General features: G+C 48.1%; 1 protein-coding gene across 3 annotated transcripts in view; it reads left to right on the top strand.

Annotated features, from left to right (window-relative positions):
- Window positions 1-972: 972 nt before the first annotated feature.
- The window catches only part of CDH11 (cadherin 11), a 165,626-nt gene continuing 150,732 nt past the window's right edge, over window positions 973-15,866 (top strand). The window contains exon 1 of one of the 3 annotated variants that reach the window (XM_053603293.1): window positions 973-1,090. The gene's annotated coding sequence lies outside the window, so the exon portion shown is untranslated. Of the gene's footprint in view, window positions 1,091-2,565; window positions 2,877-15,866 lie in introns of those variants that run through there. The other 2 variants (XM_053603305.1, XM_053603284.1) reach the window with 2 other exon arrangements.

Below are 15,866 nucleotides of genomic sequence, written 5' to 3'. Positions count from 1 at the left end.
CACCTGTTTTCTGTTCTCTTGAGTAGAATCCCAGGCATAGAATTGCTCGGTTGTGCAAAGGAATATTGACTGTTGCTAAATATGAGGTTCCATCTGATTCAGGTGTGCAATGTCACCGGAAAACTACCAAGCGATTTTTCACTTTTTTTTTTTTTTTTTTGTAGAGACAGAGTCTCACTTTACCACCTTCAGTAGAGTGATGCTACAGTTCATGAAAGGGATGGGATGGTCTATTAGAACAACTGCTGTCATTTGATATACAAGGGTTCTGAGCAGAAAGCAGAGGGCAAATGCATCTAATATCAGATCACTTACAACCACGCTCATCTTTGGGCATGCCTGCAAAAGGGAGTTAATGAAACTTTCTTAGTGAACCAAGATTTTCTGGGCATCTTTGTGTTAATATATATGTGATTAGATTGACCATGGTTCTATGTTCCCTTTATGCCCATGTGGAAAGAATGAGAAAATCCAGACAATCGTTTGTAGTCGAACAAGAGCAAAAAGGGAATGTCTCTGAGGAAGGGTCAGCCCCTTCTCTCTTCTCCTCTCCTGGTCAGAGCGTTTAGTCAGTCCCTATGATGCTCCCTAGGACTGGGGACTCTGGTGGCGGTTTGGGATGTACCCGAGGTTTTGAGGCTTAGAGCAGAATACAGTGGCAGCTTAAAAGACAGGGCCAAAGAGGCTCAGAGGAAGCAAGGCTGGGTTCTGTAAGGGGCCCAGGGCCTGGCACCAACAGGAGGCGGCGGAAGTGGCAGCCAGGCTATTCCAGAAAAGCACCTGTCGTCTATGGCCTCCCAACAACTGAGCACCAGGAGCGTGTGTTGTGGGGATGGAGGGCAGGTTATGGAAGCCCAGAAGACGGTCACCGTGGACACCAGTTAAAGGGTGGAAAGCTCAGGAGTAAGAGAACTAGGCAGCTGGTAACTTAGAGCCTTCCTCCCCCAGAGGAAGAATGAATAGTTTAAAGACAACCTCCACATGGAGGGTGACAGACGCGTCCTCTCTACGCAGGACGACTGGGGGCAGGCACCCAGTGTCACCGGGATCCCAAGTCACCGAGAAGACGGAGGGTGAGAGGGCCGAGGAGGTGGGTAGGTGCCTGGGAAGCCTCGCCGGCCCCACCCCCCGCCCTAAGCACGTCTCCGGGCCGGGTGGAACCGCCGGCGGCAGGGCGCGCTCCGGGACCCGCCAGTCTTGGGGACCTGCCAGCTTATGGCCAGGAACTGGAGCGCCCCCCGCCCCCCGCGCTCCCCTGTCTTAGCTGTGTAGTCTGCTCCCCGGCGCTCACGGTCGCAGGCTTTCTCTTCCGTTTTGGGCCTCTTTTTCGGTTAACTCCCGGGCTTCTCTCCGCCCCTCACGCCCTTTCCGACTGCGCTCCGAAGCTTTGCCTCCGCGCGTCCGCCTTACCCTTCTTTTTCGCGGGTCCATCACTCCTTCTCCTCCTTCCCCGGTTTCGTCCCAGTCTCCCCACCCGCCCTTTCCACCTTTTACCCCTTGGCACTTTCTCCTTACCTCTGCCTGCTCCCTTTCTGCCACCAACCACCTGGGGAAACTTGTTCTGGCCCGGGGACCCCACGCAGGCACCGTCATTCCCCGCTCTGTGTGCGGAGAGCGCCGCGCCCAGTCCCCGGCGTGATCCCGAAGCCCCAGCCGCGCTGGCCCTTTCTCCCTGCGACCGTGCGAGGGAGGGAGGGCAGCTGGCTCCGGCTCCCTCCCGGTAGCGGGTTCTCTGTGAGGGGTGAAGGGCAGCACGGTGCGAGGATGCGGGACTGCACCCCGTGAGGCCCTCCTTCCGCCGAACCGCCGGCTCCACAGGGCCGTGGCCACGGGTCTGCAGCGAAGGAGGGAGGCAACAAGTGACCCGACCTGCGGGGTCACTGATACCCGGCTGGGGCAGGGCACCGCACTCTTGTGGGAAGCGGTTCTAGACTGACCCTGGAGAAGCGTCCCTCTCGCCCCCCTCTCCAGCGAGGCATTGCGGGCGGGGGCAGAAGAGCTTCCAGAGAATCGAGACTGGGCTCTTCCCAAGTCCGAAGTCTCCCTCCCGCCCGCGTTCACCACCCAGCCATAAGCAGAGTTTGCAAGGGATGGGCAATTGGGTGGCTGGGGACCTGGGGGAAGGCAGGAGCCGCCAACGTGGAGAGATTTTTAGAAGATGTGGGGGATAGAGTAAGTGAGAAAGAATAGAAAGGGCTCCCTAATCTCCGATGGATTCCCCTTGGGCGATGCCTTGCCCCAGCCCACCATCCCGCTAGCCAGGCGAGGCCCCGGCCTGACCAGCTGGAGCGGATTTGGAGGAAAGAGGAAAATGGGGCTCCCAGCCCCTCTCCAGCTTTCCTCCGCCCGCCCTGCCTGATTGGCTGTGCGTCCCCGAAGCCCAACTTCAGTCGCTCCAGACTCGGTCTGAGCCCCTAGGGAGTCTGAGCGCCGCGACCCGGGGCTGGAGGGGCGGTCGTGAATCCAGCGGTTGGCATCTCTGGGGCCCCCGGGGGAGGGGCGAGGACGGGTTCGGCCCCGAAGCCTCTGCAAGGCCCATCTCGCAGCGTCTTGCAGCCTGGGCTCCTCTCCGCCCCCCGCCCTCTCCTTCCCTCCCAGTGGCGGCCTCCCTCCCTCCCCCCACCCCGCCCGCCTGCCCGCCTGCCACCTCCCCCCGGTTTCTCATTCCTGCCACTAGCGCGCTCAGCGGCTCATTCCGCGGCCGCCGCCAGCCGAGGGGAGCGTTGCTGGCCGAGGAGCAGATTCCGCGGGGGCCGCTCGCAGCCGCCGCTGACTTGTGAATGGGATCCGGACTGGGGCTGGGGCTGACACTGCTGCGCTCGCCCTGCGCCGGGTACAGCCGGCCCGGAGGTCGCGCCCACCCGCAAGGGCCCCAGGTGAGGAGCACCACCAGTTCCTTGCTAGAGCCAGGTTGGGGCTTTTTGGAGTGCGGAGGAAGGATTTTCTGTGGAAGAGAATGTCAGGGGAGTGGGTGGTATCTGACTTCAGAAGGCTACACTAATGCGAAGCAGAATGGGAGGGGGAGAGGTTTGTTTAAAAATCAGAAAAGAAGGGAGACCGCTGCGGGCGCGGGCAGCGCAGGGGGCAGAGGCTCCAGATGTGCGCTTCTCCACTCTCTCCCTCTCCGGCCTCGGCTGGGGTCTGCGCCCTGCCCGCGGAAGCGGGGTTTGTACCCAGCTGGGGCAAGAGGCTAGAAAGCTGAGCTCAAGACGCCGACTGCCCCCGGTCATGTCTCCGGGGAAAGTCGCACCCGGCGCGGTGCCAGCCCGCCCGCGCTGCGCCTCTCTTTTTCCAAAAGCGACGACGTGACCCGCTCTCTGCGGGGTTCTTACCCGGTCCTCCCAGATCCTGGCCGAGCGCTCCCGGGAGCTTAATCCTTCCAGTCCAGACTACTGGGGGAAGCCCCGGAAAACGGAAGGAAGCAAGCTCCGGGAGGCAATTTCCCGCACTTTAATCGGTGGGCTTGGGCCGCCGGCTGCGGGGCGCGCTCCAGTCCCCAAGCCGGAGTCTCTTCGCTAGCTCCGGCGGCCTTTCGGAAGCTCCCCCCTGGCGTAGGGGTAGGTCCGCGAGCGGCTGAGACTCGGGCTCGGCTCTGGCTAGGGCTTGGCGAAGGCTGCCAGGGTCAACGTTTAACTTTGTGAATCAAATCTTCCCCCAAACCTGTGCCGCCTTTCGGAGCGCACCAAGCTTCTCCGGCTCCTGGCACGCACGGCCTCCCTCCCTGCGCTTTACCCCGGAACGCGAGCCGGGAGGTGAGGAGCGCGGAGAAGCTGGCCGCATGGGGGAGGGCGGCGAGGGGAGAGATGCCTTACCCCACCCCTTCTCTGCCCAACCCGGCGGATCTGTGGAAGGGCCCGCCTCGCGCGGTGAAGCAGAGTCCCCAGAGAAAGTGGGGTCGGGGAGGCCTGCGGTCCGGCTGCCTTGCCCCTTTCTCGCCAAGGCCCTGCTTTCGCCAGAGGCTCCTCCACGCGTCTGTCTCTCCCGGGTGAAAGGTTTTGTAGCTGCTAGAAGAAGCCCTGTTGCTTTTGCTGATAATGCGGCAGGAATTTCATGGGCCATCAACTGCTATTAAGAAATTGCATCTTTTAATTATTTAATACCATCCCTGCGTGACCACGGGTCGTCCCTAAGGGGTAGGACTGAGGGATGGTTGCTGAAATCCTTCTGCAGGAAGGTGTAGATTTGCCGAAACTCATCTCCTTCTTCCCCCCCAAAGAAATTCATTTAGTTCCGATGGCTGTGAAATCTCGTTTTCTTCTCCCGATCCTTCCTATCTGTTTAGTAAGAGGCAGTAAGTTTTCGGTTTCATCACAGGGAAACTACCACAATTAATCTGGCGAGGGGATGGGTCACTGTTCTGATCACTTGGGTTTGCAGCAGACGTCGATGGTTTTGCGAGGTGTCTGCATTTCCTGGGGATGGGGGTGCAGATGCATTCTCAGGAGCGGGGATCCTGTAGCATCACATCAGCACATTTGGCAGGCAGGGCTCTGAGCGCTAGAGCCTAATGACGGTGGAAGAGGAGAAGGGGCTAACCTTCACTGCATTAATCCTGGAATTATTTTTCCTGCAAATACGGAGGTGCAGACCTCGGAGCACAGAAGTGGTCCCTGCTCAACCTCAGCTGCAGGAAACCCGTCTTCCTCCAGAAGGACAAAGGAATAAAAGTTAGGAAACAAAGGGGCAGAGTAGTGGCCCAGACAAGAGGCGCTCTGAGGCACCAGTCACTCAAGTTCCTTAAATGTAAGCTCTGATTCCAAGTTTTAGAGTTGGCTAGCGGGCCCTGGAATTCGAACCTCTGTGCAAAACTGAAATTCTGCTTTGTACAAAGGAATGTGAGTACTTTCCAGGGGAGACCCGGCAAAGGCATTTGAGAGGCCGGGAAACTTTGCTGGAATGGAAATTATCCTTTTACATCTTCCTTTTGAGACATTGCATCAAGATGTCTTGCAGGGATGCTTTATGATCAATAATAATTATTAATATCATTTTAGTTTTTTCAGAATCTGCCTAAACTGGTCATTTGATTACATTGTGTGAAAAAAAGAAACCACCCTTTCACCCCTGGGGTAGGGGGATGAAAAAATACATTGAAAGGATTGAGGTGGATTAATCTGGGGAGGCCCAGACAGGTAGATTTATTCAAACTGCTGCTCATTGCTTACTAGAAAAAAATAGGCTTTGAAAACAATTCTCCTTGAAGGGGTGGACCATCTTGATAGCACTTAAGAACTTTCATTATATTGGTCATTCTTATCAGAACAGCAGACAGTAAAATTACTAGAAACCTAAATTCTATTTTCAATTAGATTGCAATCTTTTGTTAATTTGAAAATTAAGAAAAAAAAAGTTATGGCTTTTTTTTTTCCCACCTAGAACTCAAGTTTTCCTGCTTGCAATGGTGGCTGTGGCTGTTGGACTGTTTATTGGGGGAGGGCTTTGGGCAGACTTGGACAGACATGCCATGATTTGGGGAAATGCGGATCAATTTCATGCTTTTTTAATGCACTTGTCTTCATAATTCATGGTTTTTCTTCTGCTTTGAATAGAATTACATGGCTGCTTTGTTAAGATACTGGTTTGGGGATCCTCATATTGGAAACACCATGACTTTGGCCTCATGGCCTGATTTACAATGACAAAGCTACCCTCTCACGAGCATAGGGTGTCTGTGAATGCCTGTGACTTAGGAAGTTGGTAAACTGCGATCTGTTATATTCAAATCTATGTTTTAAAACCATCTAAACAATATCTGAAAATCTGCTTTAAGTCTTCCTTCATTTTCAATCCATTTATGTAGGGAAATGTTCAAGAAGCACAATAATTTCGTAAGCGTTTACTTTTAAAACTGACCTTTTTTGCTTCAATCATAAGCATACTTAATCATTCAGTAATATAATAATAAAACAGTACTCTATAGAGTTTGAATGTAGGTAGCAAACCTTTATTTTCTTGAACTATCAAATTTGCAGAATCACTATGATTTCCAAGTTTTCATTTGTTTCCTAGAATATTTGAGCACTGTGTAAATTCAGTAGCCAATGATGTAAGGGATTCCAATATGTTTGGGATGATTTTATTCCTTAGAAATTGGCTGCTGCTTCATGAAAAGTTACCTAATTTGTTAAGAATCCACGTTCTGCATTTACCCAGAATTCTGAGTCAGCAGCTTTACCAATTCAAAGTCACTACCTGTGAATATATAATGCTCTTGGGCCTGTAGAAATTTACTATAAAGAGAAACACATCAACAGGTCTGTTCAAAAGAAAAGCAGAAGAAAGTTGGACACATCCTAGTGCATAAGTTGGAGTAGGAATGAGCTGTTCCATCAGGATTGTTGTGATAGCCATCCACAGCTTTGTCTATGAGCAGGGAGGGCCAACGAAAACACTTGAGGAGCATAATTAGACATCTTTCTGCTATAATTTTACCCTGACATTGAAAGCCTTGTACATCTCTGGAAATGGACTCCTTCGCGGAAGATTGCACTTCTGGCCACTAGAGGGCAATGGTGCCCTTCTCCAACTTTCTGCATGGACCCATCTGCTTTTGAGGGCGTCGTGAAAAGCGGTTTTGTTACTACCAGCCTTGTCTGCCCCTCTCAGGAGAGACGAATTCAATCTAGCTGTGGTTCAGGCTACTGCTCGAGCAGTTTGTCAGGATTAGCATCTTTCTAGTGGGTAGATCCCGTTACCTGCAGGCTCTTCTTCCCACCTTTGGTTTACTAGAAAGTTTGGAAATCTGATTGTCTGAGCAGAAGGCTGGATGGGGGCTGGGCTGCAGAAATAACAAAGTCAGCTCTCACTCAGACAGTGATCTGGGAAGATTTTCTGGATTTTTTTTTTTTTTTCTGGCAGAAAGAGCATCATTTCTGACTCCGCAGCGTAGGGAATGGAATGGATAAAACAGAGAAATAGTAGTGAGACTTCTGTAATGTCATTGCCTGTTCTTCCAAAGAGGTTTTAAAGATGTCTCCAAGATATTTCCAGTTTTAAAAAAAGGAATAGCAGTTTGATCTTCAGTAAACACTCTGGGTCATTGAGTTTTAACATAACGTAACAGTCTGTGTTTTACTATTACTTTTAAACATTCTTGGCATTTCTGTACAAAAGCCAACTTTACTAAAGTGAAATTTAATTCAAGTTTGGTCCTCATGCACTGGAGTTCAATCATTTGATTTTCTTTTCTTCCTCAGTGATATGGAAATTACAGTTTATGATTCAATCGCATATTTCAGGCTGAGCAAATTTATATTTGTTACTATTTGATAGTGTCATTATGAAAGTTCATAAGGAGAAGGAAAAAAATACCCTAATGCTCTGTTATAATCACAAGGAAAGCTCTATTTAAAAAATAAATACTGTCTTAAGTGGATACTTATTTGTATTTTTTTTTTTTAAACTGAGTACAATCACCTCCTGGTGAATCAGTAGCGGAGTTCTTTGCAGCTCCGAGCTGTGTTGGAATTTGGAGACAGTTGATGAAGAAAGAATCAATGCAAATGGATTGTGGGAGAGAGTATTAAGTAACTCAGTGGAAAGTAAGACAAAGTGCTTTGTAAATTGATGCTCACTCACTACTGGACAGTTTATTAATTTAAAAAAAAGAAGGCGATTTTAAATCCCAAGTGCTTGTGAACGATACACGCTTCTTAGAACTGGAGGCAAAAGGCAAAATTTCCTTGTTATTTGGTTTTATTAGTCCTAAGACAGTTGCAGAGTTCTGGAATTCTTATTGAGATCAAGCACGGTTCGTATAGTTTGTAGGGTCAAAGTTTCCGTTCAAGGTAAGGATCTAATACATCAGGATATTAAGTGAGATAGGAATGTGAAAGAGAAAAGAAAAGGGGAGAGAAACCAAAGCGTAGATACTAAGGGTGCTATTTGTCATGGAGGCCGATGACAGCTTTCTCTCCCTCTCTTTTTCTCCCTGTCTCTCTGTCTTCATTTCGGCCATTTGAGGTGTTGAATCTAGGAAACTTGTATAGCTTCCCAGGATGCAGTGAACAGCAGCCAGGCTTTCATGCTATGCCTTCTGGCACCCAGTACTCCTCAAACATTATTAGTGAATGAGCAGGGCTCTGTTCTTAAATTTTCCTGGTTGCGGCAGGTGAAGAAAAGCCTTGACCTCCTCTGTTCAGCCCCCTTATTTGCCAGAAATATTCCTGACATGATTCCCCGTAGTGGAATGATTTTCACAAATCAAGGAGACCTCTCCACATTGTTCTACTAGGGAAAACGGCTTCCGGCCCCTGCAAGCGTGGCCGGGGAGGCTCCTCCCTGTTCTTAGCTCTAAGACACACAGAGATCTCATTTCAGCCTTCACTAGGCTCCATCAGTGAGGACAGAAAGTGGGAATTCAGGATAGAGTCCCTGCTATCAATACTATTTCATCCTTCCCAGCAAGACCAAGAGTGGGAGAAGCAAGGTCAGATGACTGTGTACTCACCATGCCTTGGTTTTCTGGGCGTGTTTGCCCATGAACATATCCTGGAATGTTCAGGCTTATTTCCATCATCCCCACGGCTTGGACCAGTTATTCAAACGTGGAGGCGGCATTGTCCAGCAGCAAGGCCAAGGTTGAGGGTGACAAGCATGAGGCCAAGACCCACAAGAGCAGAGTTGGGTGTGATCTTCATTGAAAATTTTGATTTTTGCTCATCATAGATTTCCCCCTCCAACTAGCCTGGAATTTTAAAACAATGCCTTAAAATATTATTTCTCTCAATTACTGAGTTTTGGGGAATCACCTTGTATTTCGCCAGCAAGGAGATTGCCTTACTGGCCCCACTGCCCAGCCAGTGGTTTAAAAGCTTTCTACACTCCAGCTCTGTACAAAGTCTGTGACCAAGAAACAGCTACTCAACCTAACCAAGCCTCAGATGTCACCTCTGTAACAAGGTACCTAGTAATAATGACTGTGCCCTAGGATCTTATCATCTTGCAGGAGAATTTAGTGCAAAGCCTCGCTCATAATGAGCACTCAATATAGGAGGGGGGACCCACTCGCCCTCTCTAATACAGGCTTGGGATTCAGTTTCATAAACTCACGGTGACAGGTAGCAGAACCTTCTTATAATTCTTAGGCCAGAAATTGTGCACTGAAAATTTGCTTTAGGTGGAAGCCTCTCCCAATTAGTGATGAATTGTTTATTAGTACCTGCCTTTTTTGAATGATTTCATAAGTTGAAGGGATCCATCCCTCTTCCATTTCAAATATTCAAGAGGCAGTCAAGATTTTAGATTTTAGAGATAATTAGTGCTTTTGAAAAGTGCCTGCCTCCTTCTTACGTTTGAATTTCCCCCCTCTCTCTTCATTTCACATATGGGGTGCTGTGATAAGTTACCCTGAAGTAATATCTTACTGGGAAAGTTTGCTAAGCATGGCGCGTTGAGATATTCATCACAAGTTGGCTTTCGTTTAAAGGGGGCTCATTACTATTCCAGACTAGCTCAAAAGATAATTAGTCTCTTGATAAATCGTCTCAATTTCAAGACCATTCCTGTTTGTTTTTCAGGTAGCTGCAGTTTGGGATTTAAGGGGTTTGGGCAGGGACGATTTTAACTCATGCTAAGACCGCAGCAAGAGGAGCCCCCGTCCTGCCTTGGGTGGGCCCAGGCAAAGCACAGAGATGTGGCCTCCTGTTAAAATTAATGAGAGCTCTCACCCTGTCAGGGCCCTTAATGGTTTTCCAACTGTTTTCACACCCAATATCGCAGCCGGGCTGGGCGTTCCAAGGCTTCAGAACCTTCCCTGTTGTCCTGCAGTTTCCCATCTGTGCAGGTGTCCTCTGCCCCTGCCCCAGGCTGGCGTTCCCTCTGCCTCCACCTTTCAACGAAACGGGGTAATCTGCTTGGATTTGTGCAGAAAGGGAAGGGGAGAGCTGGCACTGACCTTTTGACATCCTACTGTGTGCCGGGAACGCCACCTGATACCTCCATAGCTCCTGTATTCTGTACCCCCTCCCAGGAGGGGGTTACTGTATTCTCCATTTTCCACCTGGGGGTAATGACTGCCGAGGAGGACTCCTGAGCTCCTGAGATGGGGTGCAGGACATCTGGGTTTCCAAGCACGCTCTGACTGCAGACACGCAGAATCTGTTTCCCCTGTTTGATGCACGTCTCCAGGCTGGGCCTCCTTACTCTCTTGCACAGAGGAGCTGGTCTGAGGGGTCCACGGTGTCCCTGTCATGTCTCAAATCTCATCCATGAAAGGGGCTGTGAGAGCCTCTCCTCTAACTCCCCTCTCAGCAGGTTTTTGTTTTGCCAATAATCCTACAGCTTCTTAAGTGTCCTGATGACAGCCTGCTAACTACCTCTCAGGGAAGCCGTGAGGCGAACAGCCTATTCATTAATTCTGTTCATTAAAATGGAGCATTTTAGTGAAGGAGGAGCAAGAGTACACTTTTTTTTTTTTTCTGAGACAGAGTCTCACTCTGTCGCCCTCGGTAGTAGAGTGCTGTGGCATCACAGCTCACAGCAACCTCAAACTCTTGGGCTTAAGTGATTCTCTTGCCTCAGCCTCCCAAGTAGCTGGGACTACAGGTGTGCATCATCACACCTGTTTAGTTTTTTATTTTGACTTCCTTACAGACAGGGTCTTACTCATTGCCCAGGCTGGTCTCAAACTCTTGGTATCAGGCCATTCTCCTGCCTCAATCTCCCAAAGTGCTGGGATTACAGGCTTGACCCACCATGCTTAGCCCTAATTTCTTGGCAGTCTGGACTTTCTTTCTTTCTTTCTTTCTTTTTTCATGGGGCACCATACACTGGTTTTATAGACCGTTTGACACATTTTCATCACACTGGTTAACATAGCCTTCCTGGCATTTTCTTAGTTATTATGTTAAGACATTTATATTCTACATTTACTAAGTTTCACATATACCCTTGTAAGATGCACCGCAGGTGTAATCTCACCAATCTCCCTCTCTCTGCCCACCTCCCCCCTCCCTCCCCTCCCCTTCTCCCTTCCCCCTATTCTTGGGTTATAACTGGGTTATAGCTTTCATGTGAAAGCCATAAATTAGTTTCATAGTAGGTTGGCCCTAATTTCTTTTTAAACCTACCATTTATTCAGATATTTGTAATACATAAGCTACACCCTATTAAGTTTGGGGGCATTTAAGTTGTGAGACCTAATTATGAGGCTTTATATGAATCTCCTTTTGGGAAGTTCATGGTCAGTCTAGTGTCATGTGATACACTGTCTGCTGATATTTTGCAAAAGGTACCATTTAACCCTGGCCTGCAGCTCTCTCTTACTTCATAGTTACCTCCTATTAATAGCTCCATGCCAAGATCCCCTAGAGATCCCAGTAAGAATGGTGTCCTTCCCTTGCCTTCCTCAGGGCCCCAGAGGGCCCTCTGGCAGGGTGAGGTTTGACATTCATTTCTAACTCATTTCTTTGTCATTAAAGTAAGGAGGGTCCTGGGTTGGGGACACAGAAATGGTCAAATCATAAGAGCCTTCCTTCAGAGAGCTGGCAATATTAGAAAATGCAGAAAATACTAGGTCTGTCAGTGAAAACTGGGGCTGTGTACGGGGATTGCTACAGAGGAAGCAATTAGACTGGGCCATAGGAAGGGCGAGTCACACCCAGTTCAGTGACCCAGGATGGTTTGGGGAAAAAATAAGAGAATCCTCCTCCTGCATGGGAAAGAGAGACCCCAGAGGCTACCTAGACCAGCAGACTCTACCACCAGGTATCTGAATCATTGCCACCACGTGCTGAGCTGGTTGTGGCATCACTAGTGATACAGAATTCATTACTTCCTATGTGAGCTATGGAGATATTGAGAACATTTGCTGTTCATGCTTCCTTAGGTTGGCCCAAATTGTCTCCCCAAAAGTTATGCTCTTTGATTACAGCCTTCGATGCCATACGGAATAGATTAAATTCTCCTTTGGCATTGCGTTTACTCACTGTTTAAATTGTCTGCCAGGATGCCTTCTCTCCGGTCTTCACATCTCTAGATTAAATGCCCCATTCCTTTTCTTTTTCTCCAGCTGTCTTTAGAGGAAGGGACTGAAGACTAGACTCCAGGCAGCTAGACTCTCCAGTTATCAACTCCCTTTGACACACTCCTTTTATTGCAGCCCGAGGCTACATTACATTAGCTTTTATTGCTAGCCACATCCCCCAGAGGACTTATGCTCCATCGTTATTTGTTTATTTGTTTTCTCTTACGTGCTGCTGTTAAGTCACATTTCCCCACCTGTCCCTGTGCACCGAGACCTGACAAGTCACCTTCAGTGGTGTGAACACAGCTCCGGAGTGAGGCTGCCCTGCTTTCGAGCTTGGCCTTAACACTGACCAGCTGCGCCAGTCTCTTTATCCATTTTTCCATTTCTCTAGCACATGGAGGTCAAAATGTGCATCAGTATCTTGCCTTACAGGATAGCTCTGATATTAAATGACATAAATATATAAAACTGTTTAAAACAGTGCATGAAATAACTGTGCATGGTAACAGCATAATAACATGTTTTCATGACCGTTCTATTTCATTTTGTTGGGTTCTGTCCATTGATTGAGTCTTTTGAAACATGTTAAAATTTAAACATTTATTCTGTTATTCAGCATCTCTCTCCTCCCTCTGGTCTCATGCTATGGGTTGGTTTGTTCCATCACCGAGCTTGTTTGGTAAAAGAGAACAAAGACATATCAGATGGAAGCAGGGACAGGGTCTCTTGGTCAACCACATGAGCTACCTCTATTGGAGTGATTCCACCCCCAGGAAGATAACATTTTTCTTACTCATCCTATAGAGTGCCTATCTGTTGTTTCATTTTCTTGTTTGTTTGGCTTCATGGCCTCAGAGCCAACGTCCTATGTTTAGACTATAATCCCAATAAGGTTCTCTACAGAAATGAGAGCCTTCCTTTACTCTAGGGCTAGAGAGCTGCTTGCCTAATTTCCCTGGAAGCCTGGAAGTGCAGCACCCAGTTCCCAGTGTTTTAAATTTGGATTTATTATCTTCCACATATGCACGTGTGCTCACACACACACACACACACACACACACGATCATTGACCATGGAGGAGTCATTTTGATTATTATAGCAGTGGCTGTACAGCATCAGATCTCCTGGGATCACAGAGGTGGAGGAGTAACTTGTAGCCACCCATGTCCTTGGGGGCAACCACAGTGCCTTGACCCTCCTAGTTCCAAGGCAAGATCTGGTCTATGATTCCGACGGTGGTACTTTCCTCAGGCTCCTGACAGTTTTCTAAGCCTGCCTCTCTAGTCTTCTTCCAACACCTGTGCTACCTAGAGTCTGCTTCTGTGGTCGCCAACTAAGAATCCAAAATGGTTCATTTCCCGGCCTATCCTTGCAAGACTGCTGTGAGGAGCCACGTCTGCTGCATTGCTAGGTCAGGTATCTGGCTTTTGAGTTCCTCTCTAATTGAACAGAGTTTTGATTGTCAGGTAGACTGTGAGATTGGAGCAGAGAGCTTGTATTACACAATGACTGGTTTAATTTGGGTTGAGCAAGAATTGGGTGTGCGGACCTGGGCACGAGCCTAGTGCTATAGCTCAGTGAATGAAGTGGCATTTCCAGGGGCAGCAATGGCAGGAAGTGTAACATTTAGGCGTGCAGATGGCACATGGTCTCTTGCACAGGACGCAGCACTTGGTGTGGGAAAATTGTCCATAGACTCCAGCCATAGAGCCAAGGCAGAAATCCCCCAAACTGGAATATAGATGAACTTTCGGCATTGATGGGTGAATGAAAGAGGCTCCTTAAAAGAATGGCCAGTGGCCCCAAGTCACGTGTCACTTCTAGAAGGGACAGTCTGCACACTCTCTAGGCAGTGAGGTCTCCATGTTGGCCCAAGTATTGGGCAAACAGACAAAAGCTATGGTGCACGCAGATAGGTGAGTTTGGGCAATAGGGATTTACACAGTTTTGTGCAGATAAAAACTGTCTCTGGAGTTGATCTCATAACATCATACCATCCCAGGATAGTTTTTCCGACCAATCTTTAAAAGGAATCTGTATTACCCTTGCTGGGAGTGATTTTTCTGACCAATCTTTAAAAGGAATCTGTATCACCCTTGCTGGGAGTGAAGTTTTCAGGGGATCCCAGGTCCACAGAGCTTCTGGGATTGTTACCCTGATGGACCAGGTAGTTGAACCATATAAGGGCTTTGATTTTGTGGCTGATAGGAACTCCTTGTCCAAACTTGACCTCTTTATTGCCAAACTGCACAGGAGTCTTAGAACCAGGCATTTCAATTTTTAGGTGAAACTCCCTGCCTGGTCATCATGGACACAGGTCCAGATTAACAACCACGGATGACTAACTAAATACAGGTGAGGCTGTCAGGGCATCTTAAGATACATCAGTAGTTAGCAACTTTCGTTTGTCTACTTATTAAAGGTACATATTTAAAAGTTTTAAAAAACATTTCTTTGACAATAGCAGAAAAACTATATTTAAGTTCAAAAGCCAAATTTGACAATCTGGGTTCATTTATACAAACATTTCCAATTAACAGCACTTGGCTGTGAAATAGGTCAGTTCTAAAGGAGAGATTGATCTTGAGATACGTTATTTCACTCCATGCTGTGTATATAGATACGGGTGTAAGGTAAGATACAGGTTTCATTTTTATTATTTTGGGAACCTTTAGAGTATTATGTAAATGAAGCATCACCATTCATAGTATTATCTTAGAGTAAAAAATTGCAATTTAGCAGTTAGAGCTGGGCATGCTCGCCTTCCAAGTCATGCATTGGTGATTCTTGTGTTTTATTCATTACCCTCCTTCCTGCAAACATCGCAGAGAATCCTCAGCTTCAGCAAATCTCGGGAGTGCATTTGGGAGCATTAGTTAGGAGATGAATGCAGCCTGAGAAAGCCCCATCTCTGAAGTGAGGGATGGATTCGATCATGCGGTATCATCTCGGGGGCCCCCACCCCATCCCCCTCACTCCCATGAGCCCTGTAGAGCAAGCCAGAGAGGCAACCCGTTTTTCACTTACAGAGCAGCATGCCTTGTGTCCTTGTCTTACTGGGTGCATGACTTCTGTCTCATTTCTCACAAATGGAGAAAGATCACCTGTCAGCAAGTCTATGGCCAATTGCTGACAAATTCTCCCTAATAGGCTGCCCTGTGGTTCCCTCCCTCTAGACAGATCAGCTAGTTCAGTGCTGGAGCATTGCTGATAAATAGCTGTGTGGCCTTGGGAAAACCAATTAACCTCAGTTTCCTCATCTGTAAAGTGGCCTTTTGGGTCCTTTCCAGCTCTAAAATGGTCTGGCTCTCAAATTTTCTTCCACAAATCACTTGGCAGGATGCGTTCTGACCACTGCGTCTCAGCATTCAGGAGGAGAAGCAAGGAGGACAGGCACGCCAGGGTGTGAATGCCCAGACCAAGTTTGCCCAGGTGGTGTACATGCTCACGGGTGATAATGGGGCATCACTTGGAAACCCTTTGTAAGGAGCACTTTGTGTACTAAGTTTGGGACTTGGGACTTTATTCCCTGGGTCCTAGGGCACTTTTGAAGGGTTTGAACCATGGTAGTCATATGTACAATGCTTTATTAAATGATTTCTGGACATTTAAGAGAGAAAAACTGATCGAAAGAGACAAATTCTAAACAGAGAAACCAGCAGGGAGGGTAGAGGTGATGAAGCCAGCACTAGGGTGGATGTGTTATTAAAATAGCTGGTGCGTACTGAGCATCTCCTATATATACATACAACGCTCAGCACTTTCCATGAATTATCCCAGTCCATCTTCAGTACCACCTCAGTGTGGTAGAAGCTTTAATTATTCCCATTTATAAAATAAAGAAAGCAAGACAAAGGATAGTTGGGCAACTTTTCCCTGTGTCATGCAGTTAATAAGT

This window comes from Nycticebus coucang, chromosome 2 (genome assembly GCF_027406575.1).
Source record: "Nycticebus coucang isolate mNycCou1 chromosome 2, mNycCou1.pri, whole genome shotgun sequence".
Classification (NCBI taxonomy): Eukaryota; Metazoa; Chordata; class Mammalia; order Primates; family Lorisidae; genus Nycticebus; species Nycticebus coucang.
This window is presented reverse-complemented; position numbering and strand designations above follow the sequence as displayed.